Below are 22,092 nucleotides of genomic sequence, written 5' to 3' on the forward strand. Positions count from 1 at the left end.
GATGATAGTTTTACAAAGAGACGATAATATGCCATTGAGACAAAACTGTGACACTGAAAATATAAGGCAGTTTTCTGCCTTATAAAGCAAGGTTCTCAAATTTCTAGTAAAATCATAAGAATTTTTTTTAAAAGAATGGCACAGACAATGGATGCACAGAAAGGAAAAGGAAAGACACAACTTTCAGGCTAGTAAATTTTATTGTATTTTCCTGGCATGGCTCCCAGAGACCTTTGCAAAGAAAAAGATGCCAAAGAGTTATTCTTTAGAGGATTTGCTCTTATTAATATAGTTATTGTTCAATGTACATACAGTTGTTTAACAGGACAGATGTTTTTTAATTGTGTTATTTTAGGAAAGTAATTTTTCCAAAGCAGAAGTAATATTTTGGGGCAAAGTGTGTGAGGAGTATCCTAGAAGTTTCCTCATGTTTGTGCTTATCTATTCCGCTAGTAACTCTTGGTAAAATTAAATTACTGTGGCCCCTGATCTGTTTCCATGGTACTGCAGTCAATGGAGACTTTACTTTTGCCATTCCAATTATGCCCATCAGAAGAAGACCATACTGGTTTGTTTGCACAGAAATTACAGAAAATACAATCTGCCACTGAGGAAAATAAATAAAAGTATGTTCTCAGTTATGTTATTGCCACTTCAGATTTTAGACCTTCTCTTATAAAATTTATTTGTCTTCTGTACTAGGGATACAGATTGCTTATCAATTTAACAAGGGCCAAGCAATAAAGATCTGAGTAGAATAACCATTCGGAGCCCACTGGACTATAAAATAATTCCATTTTTCTCAATCAGATTGTGAGTGTTAGGCTGCTTGTTGCTTGGTGAGCAACACCACCCCACCAGGTTTCCCCCTACAGCCCTGGAATTTTCCAATTATGAGAGAGGAGTGTGCTTGAGGCTACATTATCTATCCTCATAGTCTTCGCAAGCATGGCACATTCTGTGGAGAATGCTGAGAACTGGCTAGAAGTGAAAGAATCTTCTTCTGGCCAGGCTAGTGCCTCCCAGCTGCATCACTGCTCACTAATCAGAGCCACAGCCGAGCCTTCTGGTAATCCAGCCTCTCCTCCACGGCCAGGGCCACTTTGCCACTGCAGCTCTAACATGCGCTCTCTGGGAAGCTCTGTGCAGATGAATGCCGCCCAAGAGATGTGTCCTGGCCTTCTACAGGTTGTAGAAGAATGAAGAAAAGATAGGATAAGTCATGAGTCATGAGGTCCTCCAAAGTGATATGAAACAAAGAATGTTCAGGAGTTTTTCTGATGGGGGAGGGGGCGTGGGGCAGGGAGAGGAACCAATTTCCTGAAGGCATCTTCTTATTTTAAAATTCCTTCCGCATTTTATCACCATTGTTCAGGATCTTAGGATGACAGAGTGTCATACAATCCAATTTCGATTTTGCTCATGGGAAAAATTAAGGCCTAGAGAGCCAAAGTAATTTTCCCAGCGGTGCACACCTTCTTAGGAAACAGCACAGTCTCTACAAGCATCTGATTCTCCAGATTCTTAGTCTGAAGATTTTACCAGTAGGTAAAGGGAATACAATTCTGATGCATAACTAAAACCAAACAAAATAGCCAGAAAAGTAATCTTATCCTATGCATGGTGAGAGATGGTGATAGAAAGCGTTTGCATCTCTCCAGCATGTACTAAACATTGAACAAAGGTACCACCATGATTGATGCCATCTCTACAAATCCTGCTGCTTCCCTAGAGTCTTTAGAAGAGTGGGAGGGCCAGAGAAGTCTAAATATTTTCTCATCCCTAAATCTGACAATAAGACCAGAATTAAGTTCTCCAAGATCTGAATTCCACATTTATCATTATTCATTGACCTATAATGAAAAGTGTTCACAGAAAGTATTCCAAGAGACAACAAACATCATGTTCTGTCATCTCTGAACACTGTCTAACACTGGGCTTCTGGACCAATTTTCATAATCTTCCTTCACCATCTTCACTGTGAATTCTTAAGGTCAGTGGTTCTTGAACTTCAGAGTACCTCAGATTGCTGATCCCATTGCCAGAGCTTCTGATTCAGTGGTAGGTCTGGAATGTGCCCATGAATGTGCATTTCTAACAACCACACATACAATGCTGATGCTTTTGATCAGGGCACCACACTAGGAGAACCACCATAGTAAAGAAACATGAACATAAGTTATAACAAAAATATTAAGAACCAAAGTCTTTTATGTAGATTCTATAAATCACTGAAGCACACATATTAAATTAATAATACTTTATGAAGAAGAGATTGACTTTGATTCTAGTGGGAAGAGATTTTATTTGTATTGCTTGAATTTGGTCAAAAGAGAATAGATTTATATAATATTTGTACAATTAAAAATAAATTATGTTTTTAAAATATGAATAAATAATGTTTAGCTTATGGTTAATGGATTATTAAATTTCTCTAATGTTGTGAGATCAATATCCTAATTTATGTTTTTCTAGCAAATCATCCAACCTCACCCCTCAGGAAGCTGGATGCTCTTTTGTAGATAATTTAAACAGAATCTCTGGACTTGGGGGGCACAAAACACAGTAGAGAACTGGGGTGAACAAGATAAAATAGGGGAACAAGGGAAATGCAAATGGAGAACTATGGGATTCTCAGCTCTTTTCTCTGGACCTACTTCAGAATGCGTACAGCCAAGTTTGTCCTTCTCACGCACCCTGCTCACCCTGCCTCGCTGTGGTGGGAGGTAGAGAAAGACTTCTCAGAAGAGTCCTTTCTCGGCCGCCTGGGTGGCTCAGTTGGTTAAGCGACTGCCTTCGGCTCAGGTCATGATCCTGGAGTCCCGGGATCGAGTCCCATGTCGGGCTCCTTGCTCAGCAGGGAGTATGCTTCTCCCTCTGACCCTCTTCCCTCTCGTGCTCTCTATCTCTCATTCTCTCTCTCAAATAAATAAATAAAATCTTTAAAAAAAGAAAAGAGTCCTCTCTGAAAGGCCTCTAGATACTGACGTTCGGACAAACCTAGGGAAAAGCTAAATTGAACCCAACTGTGCTATAGTGATGCCAACAACCGACAAGTCCTCTCCTCATAAACAGAGCTTCTCAACAGTTTTATCAAGACTTGCTCTTAAAAATTAAGTTTATGGCCCTAAATCACAAGACATTGAAAGAAAATGTGGAATTTGAGAGATACAAAAGCAAAAGAAATAACAAATATACATACACAGAGCCACATGAACACACACAAAGGGGAAGTAAACCCCATAGTCAGCATCCTCAAAGAGATTAGAGAAGGCAGCGCTGCCACAAAATTACAAAATCTGATGCTTTCAAATATAGAGAGATCAAGAAATAGTACTTGAAAATTGATACATAAAAGTTAATAAGCAAAAGATAAGATAAAGAAAAGGCTAGTCCTAAGAATATACAATAAAAAGATAAAATGATAAAAAGAAATTGAGAAAGAATTTAGGATATTGGAGATTTAATCTGAAAAACAGGTATGCCAGAGACAGAAAACAGAGAAAATGGAGAAGAAAACTGTATATTAAAAAAAAATTATAAAAGTATGTGTTAATTTTCTAGGACACTAATTAGTTCATCAATGACTGATATTCTGTTGATACAGCCCAAATTGTGAAATAATTCATATAGTGCTTCTTATAATGGGATGAAACATCAGCAGTTAAAAAGTCAAGTACAAGCCTAATGAGCATCTTATTTCAAGATAAGGAGTGTACCACCAGTGGGATAACTAAAGGAATTGAATGTTACGAGAGATGGAGCAGAGAGAAGACAGACATATCCTGTTGTATGCCATTTTGGTTTTTTATTATTTAAGTTTTTACTCTATGCATGTACTACTTAAACAGAAATAAACATTTTAAAAGAAAATTAGTAAGAACACTTTTGAGAAACACATAAAAGAACATCTAATATTTGGGTATTCATAATTGATAAGAAAAAATTTTCACAGGTTGTGTCTCTCATTTCAATCCCTTTTCTCACATCATCGATGACTGCGTCTTTCCCCCCGCCCTTCTTCCTGCCGGAGCAAGAGACTAGGGAATCCTGTGCAGATTTGAAAGGTAGAGGCTCCAGCTTTGGGAAATCAGGCACAAGACGAGAACTACCCAAAGCAAGCAACTCCCATGCTCACATAGAAGAGAAGTGGTTTCTTTTATTCGTTAGGCAATAAAATTTACAGAATACATTGGTAATTGTGGTTACATTGAAAATCTATTTTATGGAATGATTGTAATCTTAAATCAGTGGGGGGCCTGGGTGGCTCAGTCAGTTAAGCAACCGACCTCTTGATTTCCGCTCAGGTCATGATCTCAGAGTCCCGGGTCCCGCTCCTCGCTCAGTGGGAAGTCGGCTTGACGATTCCCTCTCTCCCCCTGCCCCTCCCCCCCCACTCAAGCATGTGTGTGATTTCTCTCTCTTTAAAATGAATAAATCTTTCTAAAAAATCCTAACTCAGTAAATATTCACATGAACATGAAAAGTATTTAACAAATACTGCATCATGGTATTTAGCAGACAGAGTATTGCAAGGAATCAAGAAAGGGCACAGATAGTTTTGAGGGTAGACAAACCTGAATTTCAGTGCTCTTTCTACCAATTACCAGTGATGGGACCTTGTAAATACTTTTTTTTTTTTTTTAGAAGGAGGGGTGGGTAGGGGCAGAGGGTGAGAGAAAATCTTAATCAGGCTCCATGTCTATAGCACAGAGCCCAACTCGGGACTGGATCTCACGACCCTGAGATCATGACCTGAGCCAAAATCAAGAGTCAGACACTCAACTAACTGAGCCACTCAGGTATCCCAAGGACCTTGTAAATGCTTTTTAACCTCTCTACATCTCATCTATAAAATGAGGGTAATAACAGTGGCCACCTGCTATGGTTGTCGAGTGAAATTCTTAGTCTGCATGTGAAATTCTTAGTTTAGTGCTTAATGCTACATGGGAAGTAGTAAACAAACTTTAATCATAAAATTAAGCAGCAATGGCCACAGGATACTCGTTATTACTAAAAGAAGTACGCTAGTAATAATGTGCAGAAAATTTACAATTATAAGGGAAATGGTCCCAAAATCTAATTTTAGTCTTTGTGATAGTTTTGCCTCCCTAAAAAAAATGTTTGCTCTAAAACGATCATTAGAATTGACTACTTCAGCTTTAAGATGTTTAATTTCAGTATTCTCCATTGGAGTGACAGCACCAGAGGAGAGATTAGGAAAAAAAAACAAAATGGGAAGACATTTTCAAAATTTAGACTTCATTAAGTCTTATTAGTCAGGAGTTATATGTATTGCCTCATTCTAAATGAATAAACAACTACAGAAGAAAGTTTCCTTGAATCATACACAGTGGGCAGGACTGCGGTTCTAAGAACATTTGGCAGCCGGTGACTTATATCTGAACTCTTATTTCTCTGGTGTAGCTGCTGAATAACAGAGTCCTAGAAGACAGACATTAGGGGTAAAACTTTGGGGTCTCAGTAAAAATAAGATTTTGTGCTTCCCTAAGTGTTCCCAGGTCTTATTTCTACTAAGAAGAAGAGATGGGGTGTTTTGGATAGGTAGCTGGAAACTCCAGGCTTGATCCTTTCTGCTGAATCTGTGAACCCTGTGCATTCTGACTTTTAGGCAGTGGTGTCAGGCTCATCCATTTGCAAAGGTGTACAGCTGAGTAATAGGAACTGGAGCTGTCCCTTGGGCTCTCTGCATAGGAAGAGAGTTTTTCACTGTGACTATATCATTTGTTTATAATACAGGCTCGCTGCAATATGAACAAAAATTTCATTATAAAAATCAAAAAGTGAATGACTTGCAAGACACAGTGGACATAAATATTATGCCCTATTTAACTGACAAGTGAAATGAAGCAAAGAAAGATGAAGTGCAATCCCATAGGCCATGCCATCAGTGGCAGAAACATACTCAAAAGTTGTGATCTTGAACTCCCTGTTCACATTCGCCTTCTACCTCCAGCCTCCAGAACCCCGTATCCTTGGGCCTTGGCATAACGTTGTGCTAATTTGCCTCTTCTGAGAAGGAATTTCTCCAAAGATGGGAGAAGGAGAGTCCTCAGGGGATGCTCTCTTCCAAAAATCATGCAAAGTAGAATGAGAGAAACATCTATGAAAGCCGGAAAGGAAATGAAACAAGATTAATAAGGCACATCACCTAACCAAGGGAGTGTGTAGTGACTGTTCATGTATTAACCACTGCAGCCAATTTGGGAAACTTCAAAATTTACTCACAGGGCTGCAAGCGCAGCAATAAGAATTACCTCTTGTGAGATGATTGTGGTGAATTAAAGACAGGTATATTCCCACCACACTAGAAAATAATTTAGATTTCTATCTAACATCCTGCCCTTGCAGAAAACCTATAAAATGCTTTTCAAAAGTATAATTTAAATAAACATGGAAAATGAACACTTTCTCTAAAAAGCATAATGTCTATAGGTTCCAAAGATATTTCTATGGTCTTACCATTAGAACATTGTTCAGATGACAAGTTTATCTGTATGTGTATATATATATTTGTAGTGATTATATATGATTACATGTATGTTATATATAAAGTATATATATAGGATTCTCTGTCTAGATGCACTGAAATTAGAGACAGAACTGCATCTCCACAAAATAGTAGCCACTTTTCTCTAGATAAAGCTGGCATATTCCTAGGGATATTTTCTCATCTGTGAGATATTTGATCCCATCTGTCAGAATTCTACCTAATAGAATTTGCCCAGGACACCCACTTCCCAACACACTAAGATCTACAGTAATGGCCTTTATCTCTACAACTAATTCTACATTTCCTTCTTATGGTCCTTTGCCTAAATATTGTATAGAATAAGGAATTGTTGACAACAACAGGCTAAGAGGAGTCATTTTAAGGTAAAGTAAGAAGGGTATTATTGAACTATTATGATACACTTTGCCTAAAACCTATTTAGGAGCTGCTCAATAGTGTTTATTCAGCCTTAGACTTAATAAACTATATTAGGAAGTATCTCAGAGAAAGAAGGACCAAATGACAGGGCATCAGATGGCCTCATATTTGCCCCCATCATTGAGGAAGCAACGATAATGACTGGGAGATCCACAGACGGTCAAACAGCTAATGATTTTAGAAATCTCCGTACAAGAATAAGAATGCATCTCAAAAAACCTATATACATAGAACCTCTTTCAAAGCATTTGCCCTTTTGCTCCAGAGGACCAAATTATGGCCAGATCCAACAAATACCACAAAAAGTCCTAAAAAATAAAACTCAAGAACAACCTTGAAAGATAACATCTAAAAGGAGCATGATTCCACCTTGCTATCATTTATCCTGGGCTCCTATTCGTTCCTGTGCGCACTCCGACATTTTACTTCCTTCTCTGTTTGTGCCCCTCATCCCCTGAGCACATCACACTTCTCTCTCAGGTTCCCTGATTCTGTCTTATTTCTCGGGGGAAGGATGGGGAGGGGTGGTAAAAAGAAGTGAAAGATGGAATGTGAGCAGAACAAACATATGGCAAGATATGGAAGAGTAGCCACCTCTAATTTAATTTTATTTATACTGAAATGCTCAACCATACATGCAACTATGAATTTCCATTTTACTTATGTTCCAGGGAAACAGAATCATCTTGACCTTCAGAAGTCAGTGGGTGATGTTGATCTCAACTGCTATGGGCTCATCCCATCCAGAAACCTCTTAATTTTACTCGTGAAATGGGTAATATGTACCATCATATTTTATAAAATGTTAATGTTTGGATACAGCCACACTCTGTGTATGGTTTATGTTCCACAATCTTCTGGTCCCGTGACAAATAGGTTTCCCAGAATGCTTCAGCTTTGAGCGTGTGGACTCCCTTGACTCTGGATCTTCTCCTGTGGCATGCTGACATACTCTCTTTTCCTGAACTATGTACTTGAAGTGTATGATTCTCCGAATTCTAGCTCCAAGTGGTAAGCAAAGGGAATTTTGTATGAATACACGCTTTGAAACAAGGCATTCTATTATTACAGGGTCTCCAGAGATTTACTTGTGAATAACAGTTAACTGTGAAGTAAGGTTAGAAAGATAAGATGGATTGTTGGAAAAAGATTTATGATTTTATTAGTTTATCTCTAGTTATGTATTTTTGAAGTGTCCAAATAACATCACTCTCATGACTTTAAAAACTAGTGAGTGGTAAATAATGTATCAGGAGCATTTGATAAATTAAAAAGATTCAAGTAGATAATAATTCTCTAAAAGCTCAGTTGAATGCCTCTAGAGCATTTACTGTTGGATTAATCAGACAGTTTTAATCAGTATACTCAATATACGTTGTTTATTAACACATACTTCTTCAGGATTAACATCCACACTTCACAATTCACACATACAACATCAGCATTTGCAATCTTTCTGATTAATTTTATGTGTAACCTTTCCTTATAGCCTATTGTCTCATGTCAAAGTGCTTGCTCTGTCATGAACAGGAGTTAGGCAGAGATTAGCAATGAGAAAGAAATAGGGAGCAGCCTGCACATCCTTTTCCCTCAGCTCTTAACACATTTTATTAAAATTATAAATTTACATCCTCTGCATTATCAAAGCATAAATTACAAATTTATGTATCTCTTTCCTCACAGCACATTGCATGATGAACTCCTCCAAGGCAGGTACTGTTTCTTAGCTGACATAGAAACTAGTACTGTGTCCACATAGCAAGAGAGCAATATGTTTTTTGTTGAATAAACAAACTGATGGGAAAAGGTTACATGTCAATATTCACAAGTAGAAGTGGTCCAGTATACAACAAACACTGTTCAACCAAACTGGTTGTTCATAATGGCTAAATTACATTAACGAAAACATTGAAGGGCCTTTTCCTCACATGAGGACTAAAACTTAAAAAAAAAAAAAAAAAGATTGTAAATGACAGATGAAGGAACATCCATATGGCATTTAAAGAAGCTTATGGACCTGACACTAGGCAACGGCTACAATGTTAGAAGAAGAAAACAGGCATGACATTTTCAAAAAGTTTTTTCTTTCATTTTATTTATCTCTATTTTATTCTATTATTTTTTTTAAGTAGGCTTCATGCCCAACATGGGGCTCGAACTCATAATCCTGAGATGAAGAGTTGCATACTCTACCGACTGAGCCCGCCGGGCACCCCCCCAGAAAGTTTTTAAATAAGTAAAATGTCTATCAAGAGAATTTAAAATTTTGTGTTTTAAATTTTTCTTATTTTAAATATCAATTAATAATTATTTTAAGGTTTTAATAAAAGATGCCATCATTTTCCTTTTGCTAAATGATCAAAATGTTTCAACTTTAAAATTTGGACTTCATTAGTTTACGTTTGCTTCACTGCACAGAAGTGAAGATGAAAGAATTAGAGAGCAAATTTTTCAGGAAGACAGCTACGCACTACATTTAAGAGATTTTACACCATAGTAGAGCATTCAGCATGAACGTTTTTCTCTTCCCATCATAAGTCAGAGTGTGTTCTTTTTTCCAGTTCTGCATTAGTAAGGGCCTGCAAGGCAGGCTGTGTCTCTGTGCGCATTCAGGAGTCGGGGCAGGCCAGAGGAGTGGTCAAAGCAAATTACCAGCCAGACCCTGACTAAATTGCATTTAATATAAATCCTACTAATTCATCCCTGCCTGGAAGCTCATGCAAAAGTTGTCACCAGAGTCCAGATTGTTTCTCAATGGTCTTGTGTACTAAAGAGCAGAAAAATGGCCCATTTTTATGTCACAGAAACAATTTTAAGCAGAGACTTGTAGTGTTGCAACAAAATATCCAAAACCAAATTGAGTTATATACATGGTTGAAAAACAGCAGTACTTTCAGGTGGAACTCGGCAGGCTAGGAGAACTCAGTGATTAATTTAGCAACCATGATGCAATATGGTAGAGATATGAATGAAGAGTAGCACAGAACATTCAAGAATATCCTTGCATATAAGCGAGTCAACAGAGAGGACCAGAATCACAAGACTTCCCCTAGCTGTATGAGCTTTGGGTTACACCAAAACTTCAAAGAGATGGTAGAAAACAAGTAGAAGCTCATTCATACATCTGTCCGTCTATGTGTGCTTCTGTCTGTACATCTGCATGACATTAAGAATGTACTTCCTAAGTATCAAACACCGTGAAGCAGATTTTTTTTATTATTTTTTTCATTCACCTATTTTCAGTGCTGAAAAGAACACCTGGCACATAGAAGGTGTTGAATAAATATGCACTGGATGAATGAATGGATAAATGAATGAGTGAATTATATAAGCAATTTTATTTTTATTTGTCTCCACCCCATTAAACCCTTTCAATACTTGCAGCCTAACCCCTGGCCCTTGAGTGACAATGAAGGCATTTCTAGACTCTTTTGGCCTCGTCTCGATAATAGAAAGGCTCAGACGGTTAAGCGTCTGCCTTCGGCTCAGGTCATGATCCCAGGGCCCTGGGATCGAGTCCCGCATCAGGCTCCCTGCTCCGTGGGAGCCTGCTTCTCCCTCTGCTTCTCTCTCTCTCTCTCTCTCCCCCCCTCTATCACTCTCATGAATGAATAAATAAAATCTTAAAAAAAAAAAACTTTAAAAAAGACGTTTAAAAAAAAAAAAAAAGAAAGGCCTATGGTAACTTTACCAAATATGATCTCAAGCAATGTAAATTTCCTTTCCCAGATAATAGTAACAAGTTCTAACTTGATTTCGAGTTAAATCTCAGTTCTGCCTTTAGCTGAAGACTGTAGCAGGCAGTGGGGAAGAGGTGGCCTTCCTGCTTCCACCAGCTAAGGCTGGAGGAGGTTGGCGCTAAAAGTGACAGAAATATCCGTACTCCTTACATGACCATCACTGTCATAGGTGGGTGTCACACTTTCTAGGCCTTGCAGGTATTTTAAAGCTGGCTTTCTCGTGTAGGTGTTGATATGAGTTCTTTGATTTGTCCGTAGCAGGTCCCATCACTTGCCACTCCTGTCACATGGCAGTGTCTCTCCTTGAGCCTGTGGCTTTCAGTCCCACTTCAGCTTCTGTCCCCGGTGGGGACACCTTTCAGCTAGTTACCCCCCGGGTCCTCTCACCCTGAAAGGAAAACCCCTTGGGCAAAGATTCATTTTACAACGTCATCAAGATTGGAGCGCCGAGTTGGTTAAGCATTCGGCTCGACTCTTGATTTCAGCTCAGGTCGTGATCGCAGGGTCATGGGATCGAGCCCTGCCTCAGGCTCTGCACTGGGCATGGAGTCGGCTTGGGCGTCTCTCCGTCTGCCCCTCCCCCACCACTCACACATGCTCTCTCTCTGAAAAAAATATCATAAGTCTGATGCCCTCTGACACAGCACTCACACCCTATTGACGTGTGTTCCGGAGGAATGCATTTTCTTCTCAACTACAGTATTCTCCCCTTCCACACAAACCACTTCAGCTTTCTCAAGCATGACTGTGGTACCCATGCCCTGTGGTCCTTTAACTGGGAACTCGCCAAGTCATCCATGACAACAGCCCCTAATAGCCTTAGATGAAGGGGATATACCCCTCAAGGGCACTGTGGCCCTTAATGCCATTTCTTTCTTTTATTTTTTTTAAGATTTTATTTATTTATTCCAGAAAGAGAGAGTTCAGTGGGGAGGGGCAGAGGGGGAGAGAAACCCAAGCAGACTCCATGCCGAGCACCCCACTTGGGGCTTGATCCCGCAACCCTGAGATCACGACCCCCAGCCGAAACCAAGATGCTCAACCCATGGCGCCATCCAGGCACCTCACCCTTAATGCCATTTCTACATAGAAATTGTCCTCACGAGATCCTTTCCTGATCTCACTTAACCCTTACTTTTGATCTTCATGAAGGGCCCCTGTAAAGAGACCCAAATCATGTAACCAGTTCCCAAATAAACCACTCAAACTTGAATTAGTAGTTTTCATCTTGGTAGTCTATGGCAAATTTCATTTTGGTTCTTGTTATTTATTGTGCCTGGGTCTCTAGGTGGAAACATCCCGTTTAACAGCCTGCTACATATATGTGTAAATATATAGTCAGGAATGGCACATGGGCTTTAATTCCCATGCCAGTCTTAATCCAGTTATAGTACCTGTCAAGGAGCACTGGCCTGAGGAGATCCAGGCTCAGGGGTACCAATGTCTTTGTTGATTAGTGATCAACGACCCTCCCTCCTTAGGGGCTGGACATACACCCTCCACCCTTAAATTGCTGGCTGAGACCTTCCTTAAAGCTAGAACTTCCCAAAACTAAGGTGATAGATAGCATCCCCCTAACTGCATCCTGACCCCTGTCTACTGACTTCCTACCTCCATGTCCTCTTCAACTGATTGGACCCCTGGGACAGCAACCCTACCCAGACTGTCACCAGGGTCACCACTGCTTCCCAGGCACTGTTCTATAAAACTCCAGGCTTCCCCATGCAGAGACCAGCTCTCCACAAGGAGAATTCCATTAGCCTGAACCTGTCTGTATCTTTTATTCCCTCCCGCTCTGTTGAGGCCCCAGCAGCATCTCACAATTGAGGAGAAACGGTGCTTATACACATGAAACAATGAGAACGTAAATCAAGCATTATATAATAAATGATCAATTAACTACAACCAAGGGTTAGTTCATACTATGGCCTACATTTGTCACAGGAAATATTAAAAGGAAAATATTTCATTGCATCATTATTTACGATAACCAAGACTCGAAACAAAATTATGTGTGTGTACGTACGTATGTATGTATGTATATATGTGTATATATTCAACCATAAAAAAGGAAATCTTGCCATTACAACAACATAGATGGACCTTGAAGGCATTATGCTAAGTGAAATAAGAGAGAGAAAGAGAAATACTTCATGATCTCACTTATATGTGAAATCTGGAAAAAAAAAAAAAGCAAAACACATAGAAGAAAAGATCAGATTTGTGGTTACCAGAGGCGAGGAGTGGGGGAAATGAGGGAAACAAACTCCCAGTTATGAGATAAATAAGTCCTGGAAATGTAAGGTACAACATGGTGACTGTAGTCAACACAGCTATATGGCATATTTAAAAGTCTCTAAGAGAATAAATCCTAGAAGTTTTCGTCGTAAGGAAAAAAACTTTTTTTTAAAATTTATATGAGATGATGGATGTTAACTTATTGTGATAAGCATTTCTTATTTTTTAAGATTTTTTTTTTTTATTTTGGGGGAGGGAAGGGGCAGAGCGAGAGAGTGAGAGAGAGAGAATCCCGAGCAGAATCCCCACTGAGCATGAAGCTCAATGTGGGGCTTGATCTCCCAACTTTGAGAACATGACCTGAACTGAAATCAAGAGTCAGATGCTTAACTGACTGAGCCACCCAGGTGTCCCTGTGGTAATCACTTCATGATATATATATAAGTCAAGTCATAATGCTGTATACCTTAACCATATATGGTGCTCAATGAGACTGAAAAAAAGTAAAACAAAGAAGAGGTATAAATCATAGACCAAAAAATCAAAATTTCTCTAATGTAGACAAATTGTTGTATCAAGAGAATTGATAGAAATACTATTAAAAATAATATCAGATACAAAAAAAGGAACATATTACATGTCAAGAATTCATTGCCTAACTCTTCATGATATACACTAGTCACTGTTCAGGATTTCTAGTTGGGATGATGCACAATGGTTCCTCTTCTCTAGCATGTATAAAATAATATTGCTTCTGACAAGGAATGTTTTGGATTACCATTTAAATAATTTAGATTCTGGAAAATTTGCACATTATAATTCCTCCTCTCAAAATGCAAAATACCTCCCATTGGGCTTCATGAAGAACATAATAAAACTTTTTTAAAAACCTAAAAGTAACATTATTCAAAACTCCCAGTTGAAGTTATTTGTGAGATGCCCTTCTGTATGGCTCATTTAAGGCCTCTGTTGCCACTTGGTTGAGACGAATGAGCCCTGAGAACAGGAGTGAACTCACAGATTTGCTGCTATTATTCAACTGAAGACAGTTTCCCAGAAGGCTAGATTAACAGAGCACAACCTGTCAGGTTCTGCTTTGAAGGTTGAATCTTCACAGCGAAAAGAAACAAACATCAGAGGAATAAAATGCAAGACCAGTTTGCTCCAAATTGCAGACTCCAAAGATTACCATTCCTTTAGGTTTAAAGTCTAACCTCTCTCCTCCTCTACTAATAGCAAAGCACTCTTTTAGAGAATTTTTCTAAAGGTCCCTTAGTATTCAGTTTTCTCCCCAAAATATCATTGTCCTGAATATCTGACTCTGCCTTCTTTTTTTATGAACCTGAAAAGAAAATTTTCAGGACTTTATTCCTAAATATCTTCCAAAATACTTAGAGTTCCCTAAACTCAAGATGAAGTCTTGGCCTACCTCCAGCTGATCTAGTATCTTTCTTGAGACACTGTTCCCATAAGAGCAGCTTGGATAAAGGCTTAGAGAAGGTGTGCTCAATATCACTCTTCATATTTTAATTAAACTCAGTTCTACTGATGATGAATTGGATGGTTGTTTCTTCCTTTAGGATTTACGTATTTTATGTGCATTAAAAATATATATGTAAAGATCCAACTTGTTGCATAGACTGGATCTGATTGCTCTGAAAATCTTCAAAATCAATGACCAGACAAGTCACTTATAACCATTTAAACATTATGACAGGCCAAATCACAATCACCAGGGCTCTGGAAGTAATCAGATCAGCAAAGTTTCAATTTGACTAATTCACTAAAAATCCTGCAACCATAATTTGGGCTCCTTTGGACATTTTTTTTTAAGATTTTATTTATTTATGAGAGAGAGAGAGAGAGACACACACACAGTGAGAGAGGGAACACAAGCAGGGCGAGTGGGAGAGGGAGAAGCAGGCTTCCCGCCAAGCAGAGAGCCCGATGTGGGATCCCAGGACCCTGGGATCATGACCTGAGCCGAAGGCAGACGCCTAACATTTGTTCCAAACTAAACTTGAGAAAGTAGGCAGGAAAAATAAAAATAAAAACAGTCTAACATGAAACATCCAAACTGGGTTCAACACAAGATTATTAGAGGCACCATAGAGTGGTAAAGCAAGGAAACTGCTTAGCAAAAGCCTGATTTTGACTCCTTGGCTCCATGATCTTGGGCATTACTTAACCATTCTTGTGCCTCAGAATAATCTTCCCTCTTCTCCCCTGGGAGCTGGAAGAAGCCAATGAACTGGACATGATCTGGGCCACATCTTACCTGGTCCTGTGGGGGTGTTGGACTAGAATCATTGGGCACTTGTCACCAATATGTTTCATCTTTGGGGCCTCAGACTTATACAGTGAGATGACTTACCATCCCGTTTCATTGGACTATCATAATTATCTTGCATTCCTGTTACGTTGTATCACCCATTACTTTTTCTAGTTATTACCTTCAGAAGAGATGTAAGAATCATAAAGGAATATCCATACACTACTTTCACCAATTGTAAGCATTTTGCTGTGTCTACTTCCAGCCTCTCTCATATATATGTATATGTGTGCATGCGTGTGTATAAATATATATTTTACTGAATTATTTGAGACTAGGTTGCAGATATCAATGACCCCAAATATGTCAGCATGTCTCCTAAGAACAAGGATATTCTTTTTTGTCTTTTAAAAAATGTTATCCATTTATTTGAGAGAGAGAGAGAATGTACACGAGAGAGAGCATAAGCGGGGTCACGAGCAGAGGGAGAAGCAGACTCCCTGATGAGCAGGGAGCCTGATGTGGGACTCGATCCCGGGACTCCAGGATCATGACCTGAGCCGAAGGCAGATGCTTAACTGACTGGGCCACCCAGGCGTCCCAAGGATATTCTCTTGAGTAAACAAAATACAATTATCACACTCAGGAAATTTGACGTTAATTCAGTACAATTTTTCCAGCAATGTTCATTATAGCAATTTTTTTTTTCTGTTTCAGCATCAAATCTAGGATCCTGAATTACATTTAGTTATATTATGGTACTTACTATAACATCACTGCACTAAATTTATCATTAGTCTGCCAGTATTAGACTAAATTATAAACTCCCGGTGACACACGCTATGTTTCATTAATCTTTATACTTTTGGTATAAACACAGTTCTTAGCACATGAAAGGGATTTGGTGTCTTTTGATGAAAGACTAGTTGGAAGTTATTTGTCAGTTTTTCCCATATTAACTTAAGTACCATAACAAGCAAGAAATTTGACATAGGGATATTTCATATACCCTTACTTCTTAGATGAGATCCCAAAGAGAAACTTGCCAGTATCATAGCGTCAGAGAGAGCCAGAGCAGTACCAGGATCACGTTCCCGGCTCATGGTGCACCGTGCGCTCGGCCATGCCACGCTGGTTTTCTCAGCCAGCCTCAGAATCCATTACAAATACGTAAGATGCAATTTCCTTGCTCAGTATCTAGGAATCTGAGCAACTTCACTAATGAAAGGAACAAGCGTAATTTAATCTCTTGCACTACCCTTCTCTGGTCTAAGCCATTCGCATTTAGAAAAACAATCAAGGCCCTGAAACAACCTTTCACAATTGAGATCGATGTGTGTGGACTGGCTATCACTGGGCATCAAACAACAAGCTCTTTTCCATCATCACATGGGGCTTTGTGCAGTGTTCAACTGGAGTGTCGGAACATGAATATCACAATCAATTTAACAATTAGCATTTTCCAAAACAATAGACACATTATGGGTTGGAACAGTAACGTACACTTCAAACAGACAGCCATTGAACCACCACCTAATGGCTGCTTTCGTCCCTGTTACGTAGGTTTAATGAACAAGGATGAATGTTTGGGAAATTTTTATTTGGAAATTCATTTTTAAAACACATTTTATTCAAGCAATATAATTTTCCATGTCTTTCCCAAAACAACCGATAAAGAAAATAATGTGGATTGTGCAGATTAATGCCCTTACTGATTTTCACTGGCATACATATAAATTCCCTGACATTATAATATAATGTCATAATATAGTGTTACAACAATATTATATAAATTAATACATGTTGTCATTTTATCCGCTTAAAAAGATGGCTTATATTAAGAGGGACCTAATTCACACTGTATTTCACAGTTTTATCCTAATGAAATTAACCATCTCATACATAAATTGTTAAATTGCAGCTTTTCCTGTTGTAGGAAAAGGAAAGCAGAATTTCTCTGGGTTTAAAAATCAAAGAGATAAATTCTATTTTATTCCTAGAGGCATCAGGCAGATAAAGTCTCCAGAGTACTGCGCACTTGGCCAAGGCTTATTTTTTTTCCTGATAAAGTGTACTGCTATCAATGTCACATGTCACCCGGTCTATAAAAGAATTGAATATGAGGAAAGAATGTGTTGGGGGAGGGGAAGGAGAAAGATTGTTGATCAGGAGGCTGATTCAATTCTGAACATCAGAGTGGCAGAACTAGTGCAGCTGAAGCAGAGTTTGGGGCTTTTGTTGTTGTTGTCTGTTGCCTTTTATGCATGTCTCTCCTCTTCTACAGGACTGCAAGCAATTTGAGGGCAGAAACTATCTTTTTTTTGCCTCTACTCCCCACAGCGTTTCACCCAGTGCCTTGAATGTGGGAAATGCTTAATAAATGTTTCCTAGATAAAGGAAGGAAGGAGGGAGGGAGGAAGGGAGGGGAATCAAGGGGAGGGGGGTGGGGGGATGGGGTCACCAGGTAAAGGGCATTAAGGAAGGCACGTGATGTGATGAGCACTGGGTATTATACACAACTGATAAATTATTGAACACTACATCTGAAACTACTGATGTACTATCAGTTGGCTAAGTGCATTTAAATTTAAAAAAAAAAAAAGCTCTCAACAAAAAATCAGATCTCCTCCCTTCCTGATGTGTAACTTTGGCTCAAATCATCTGTGTGCAACACTGCCCTTCCTCGCACACCCTCCTCCTCTGCCTGGCACCACAGGGGATCTTGGGTCTCACAAAATGCAAGCGCAATGATTCTTCTTCCAGAGCTTTTTACCACTTATCCCATTCTTGCCTAAACCCTAAAGACACTGTTCTTGACTGACACCTGAGAACCTTATGGTATTAGATCTATAAAAGATGTAAGATAATTTAGTCCAACCCCCTTATTTAAGAGGTGAGGATATAGAAACATAAAGAGATGAAGTGACTTGTCCTCCCTCAAACAGCCAGGTCATCACACAGGCAGGTCTGGAAAACAGATTGTCTTACATTCCTGACATTTTTTTTCCCTCTTGAAATGATTTCAAACATTCAAAATAGTTTTGCTGTCTTGATGCCCTGTTACCTTCAACTATTTCAGAATGTATTTCCTGCCAGTAATATCTTTTTCTGCAAAGCCCCAATATAATAATCAAAATAAAGAATTAAGTATTAACATGTTACTACCATCTAGTCTGCATACAAGTTTCCCAGTTGGGCAAGAGTATATGTTTTAGCAAAGGGTTCCTTCCGATCAAAGATCTTATTTGGTGACCATGTTTCTTTAATCTCTTTCGGTCTCAAATAGTTCCTTCAGGCTTCATTGGCTTTAATGACATTGATAACTTTGATGATTACAGGCCAGTTATTTAGACGGATATCCTTCACTATGGCCGTCTGATGTTTCCTCATGGTTAGGTTCAAGTTATCTATTTTTGGCAGAAATATCGCAAATGTGATGTTGTGGTCTTCTTGCACCCTATCAGGTGCTATGTGATTCTGCTTTGTCCCACTTGGTAATGTTCACCTTGTTCACTGGATTAAGTTGTTGTCTGTAGATTTCTCTACCTTAAAGTTACTCTTTGTCCCTTTGGGAAGGTACGTTAAGAGCTTCTTCTACTCTTCATCAGATTTTCTACTACTTGATTGCATCCATTGATGTTTCTTGCCTGAATTATTATTACACTGGCTGCCAAATGATTTTCCTCCTCTATATACACTGGTAGTCTACTGTAAGGAAAAGTTTTACTATTATTATTTGTTCTGATGCTAAAATTCTCTCTTGTTTGACCATTTGGCTTTCTATGTCTTTTTGAAATGTCTTCCTCATTCTTTGAGTACTTCCTTAATGTCTAGCATAATGAGATAACTTGCATTTATTTTGTAATTTTCCTGATCTGTCCCTAGAATCAGCCATTTCTCCAAGGAATCCTGGCTCTTTGACTGGAACACGGACTTGAGGTAGCAGCATCTGGATGACACTACCTCTCAGGTACCATCCTCTCAGGATCTCTCTTTGGACACAGCTAGGAAATACATGCATGTATATGCACACATGTTCTATACATATAGATGGATACACACATACATCCTTATCAATATTTATTTTCATATGTATATATCTATCTACACCTAAATACTGAAAACCATGAGTTCAAACCAACACCATAATTCCAAACTACCCCATGGGTTTATTCCAGTTTTCTTGCTTCCTCTATTTCCTACAATGAGAAACCTGTTTCTTTTTATCTTCATTATACTTTCTTGCTCACTCAGTCCCCTTGAGGGTGACCAGTTCCCCACCAGACCACCTCCCCCACCAATTCCATGCAGATGCTGTCTCACCACCCCCCAGCCACAGCCACCACAGCCCTACACAAGTGCCCTCTGCATGCAGGGCTCCGATCTGCACCACAGATGCTGTCACCATCACATTGGTCTCCCACCAGGATGCTCTCCTCACCTTGTTCTCAGCCTTCCTGACCTATGATGGGTCACACCACCAATGCCTGCACACCGGCAGCCTCCTCCTCCCTCTTGGGCTCTGTACTCCTTGCCAGGCTATGCACATGACCTTTGCACCTACTGGAGCTCCAAGTCCCCAGGCCAGTCCATAATCATCCAACATGTGGACTTTCTCCTCCTCCTCCAGGCAGTCTTCTACACCCATCAGTGAGCCACTTAAGCCTCTGCCTCTTGCAGAGAAGCCTTTTCACCCATCCTGAGTCCAGCACCCCTTGCTGGGGCTTCCATAAGCACCTCACCTGTCCTTCTCTATGCAGACAACCTGCTCATCCCAACACCTCTCAATGGGGCTTCAACACCCCACTCCAGTCAGTGCAAACACCATCCTCAACCTGCTCAAGCAACAATACCTGTCCTGTGTCACTGCCTTTGCCACTGACAGTTTTGCTTAGCCCCACCTAAGGGCTTTCCGACTCAGAAGAAAAGAAGGGAGAAAAGATACTCAACCTAAAGAATCAATGTTCTACCTAGTTATTGTTTGTATCTCTAAATGTCTATATTGAACACCCATTATCAGTATGTCTCTATGAAAAATCTAAGAAAGACAAGCATCTTATCTATTCACCAGATCATATCTAGTCTTTGCAAAAGATACCAACATACAGGACAGAATAATGCATCTTCTGGGGTTCTCAACAAATATTCATTGGCCAAGAAAAAATATTTCTGTTACCACATACATAGCAGTGCAACAGAAATTCAACTTCACATCATCTTTTTTGATAGTCATAAATTATATATTGTGAATTATAATTAATGAATTAGAGACATAGAAGGAATTGAATTAATAAATTTAATCCAAGTACATTTTGGCAGTTGTTCACTCTACCCTTTTGTATTTTAGCCATAAGCACCAAAGACAATTTTTTTGTCTTAGCAGATATTTTTAATGAAAAATCTATAGTGAAAAATGTTGGTTTATTTTGAACTAAACCATTTCAATAGGCAGGGTGACACAATTGTGGCTGAAATCTATGCCATCAAATTGACAATAAAAATGACTATTTTTTAAAAAATGATTTGATTTGAAATGGCCATAACCCTCTGTCATAATACTAGCCACTTAAAATAAATTTCTTCCTACATCTCAGCATTTGTGACACCTGAGGAAAATCCTTTCTTATAATAAGCCCATGCCGAAGGAATAAAAATTTAAAAGAGTTGATGCCAAATATTAGAAGCCTAAGTCAGTATAAACTGTATCACTTTATTTAATTTATAATTGAGCATCTTCTAAAAATTTTGGCTATGATTTGTTTGAAAAGTGAAGTTTTGTTATGGTTTCTGTTGGTTTATGCCTATCTAAATATTATAAAAGCCTCATGAACAATGCTCTGCATGTGCACGTAGGAAATAATGGAGACTCATGACCTGTTTTCACATCCAGGCTTTGAGGTAATTGGAAGCTTTACAAACCAGAAAATGGAGCAGGGAGAACTGGGCTGGAAGGGAAATGGACAACTTCCATCTATCCACACTCATAAACTAAAATTAGTTCGATACAAAGTCAGACCAAGGAACTGAACATTGGAGAGGATTCACATGATACTTTAATGGTGTGATTTGTACTGCATTGAATTTAACATTCTTCTCCATACACGAGATACTTGAATATTCTTTGTCTAAATGTCTCGAATGGACACTGCTTTCATTGTGTGGGTCTGAAAAAGAAAGTATGGACAACTCACAATTTTTGCCTCTACAGACTTTGCATAAGTGTGAAGATTTGAGAGGTTGGGTAAAATCTTTTTTTTCTAAAGATTTTATTTATTTGAGACAGAGAGCGAGAGAAAGAGAGAGAGAGAGCGTGCAAGTGGGAGAGGGAGAAGCAGGCCACCCACTGAGCAGGGAGCCCAACGTGGGGCTCGATCTCAGGACCCTGAGATGGCTACCCAAGCTGAAGGCAGACGCTGAACCAACTGAGCCACCCAGGTGCCCCGAGGCTGGGTAAAATCCTGCTCAGCTAGTGAGAGCTCTGAAGTTTGATTTGGCTTGCTTCACTACAGGTGGTCATGGATTTTATAGGTTTCCTCCCAGAAAGAAGGCTTTTATCGGTTCAACAATGCCCATGCTTTTCACAGTGTTTTTCAGGCATAATCCCTCCCCCCTCCCCAAATGAGTTAGCAATCCAACAGCAGCTCCAAGTTTGGGTGCAAGTACCCTTTTCTTCTAAGAAGCTTCCTGTGTCTCCCTAGCCTCTGCTGGCCTGGCGAATCTCTATAATCAGGTAGCCTGGAACCACACATACTGTGATTCTCATCAGATTAGCATGCTTTAATCACTATCTTTATTTGTGTGGCTTATTTCATACTAATTAAAGCTCGTAAATTTTCCACTGGTAATTTAATTAACAAAGCCACTCATCTTTGTCAGACAGCATCTTTCTT

This window comes from Zalophus californianus, chromosome 2 (genome assembly GCF_009762305.2).
Source record: "Zalophus californianus isolate mZalCal1 chromosome 2, mZalCal1.pri.v2, whole genome shotgun sequence".
Lineage (NCBI taxonomy): Eukaryota > Metazoa > Chordata > Mammalia > Carnivora > Otariidae > Zalophus > Zalophus californianus.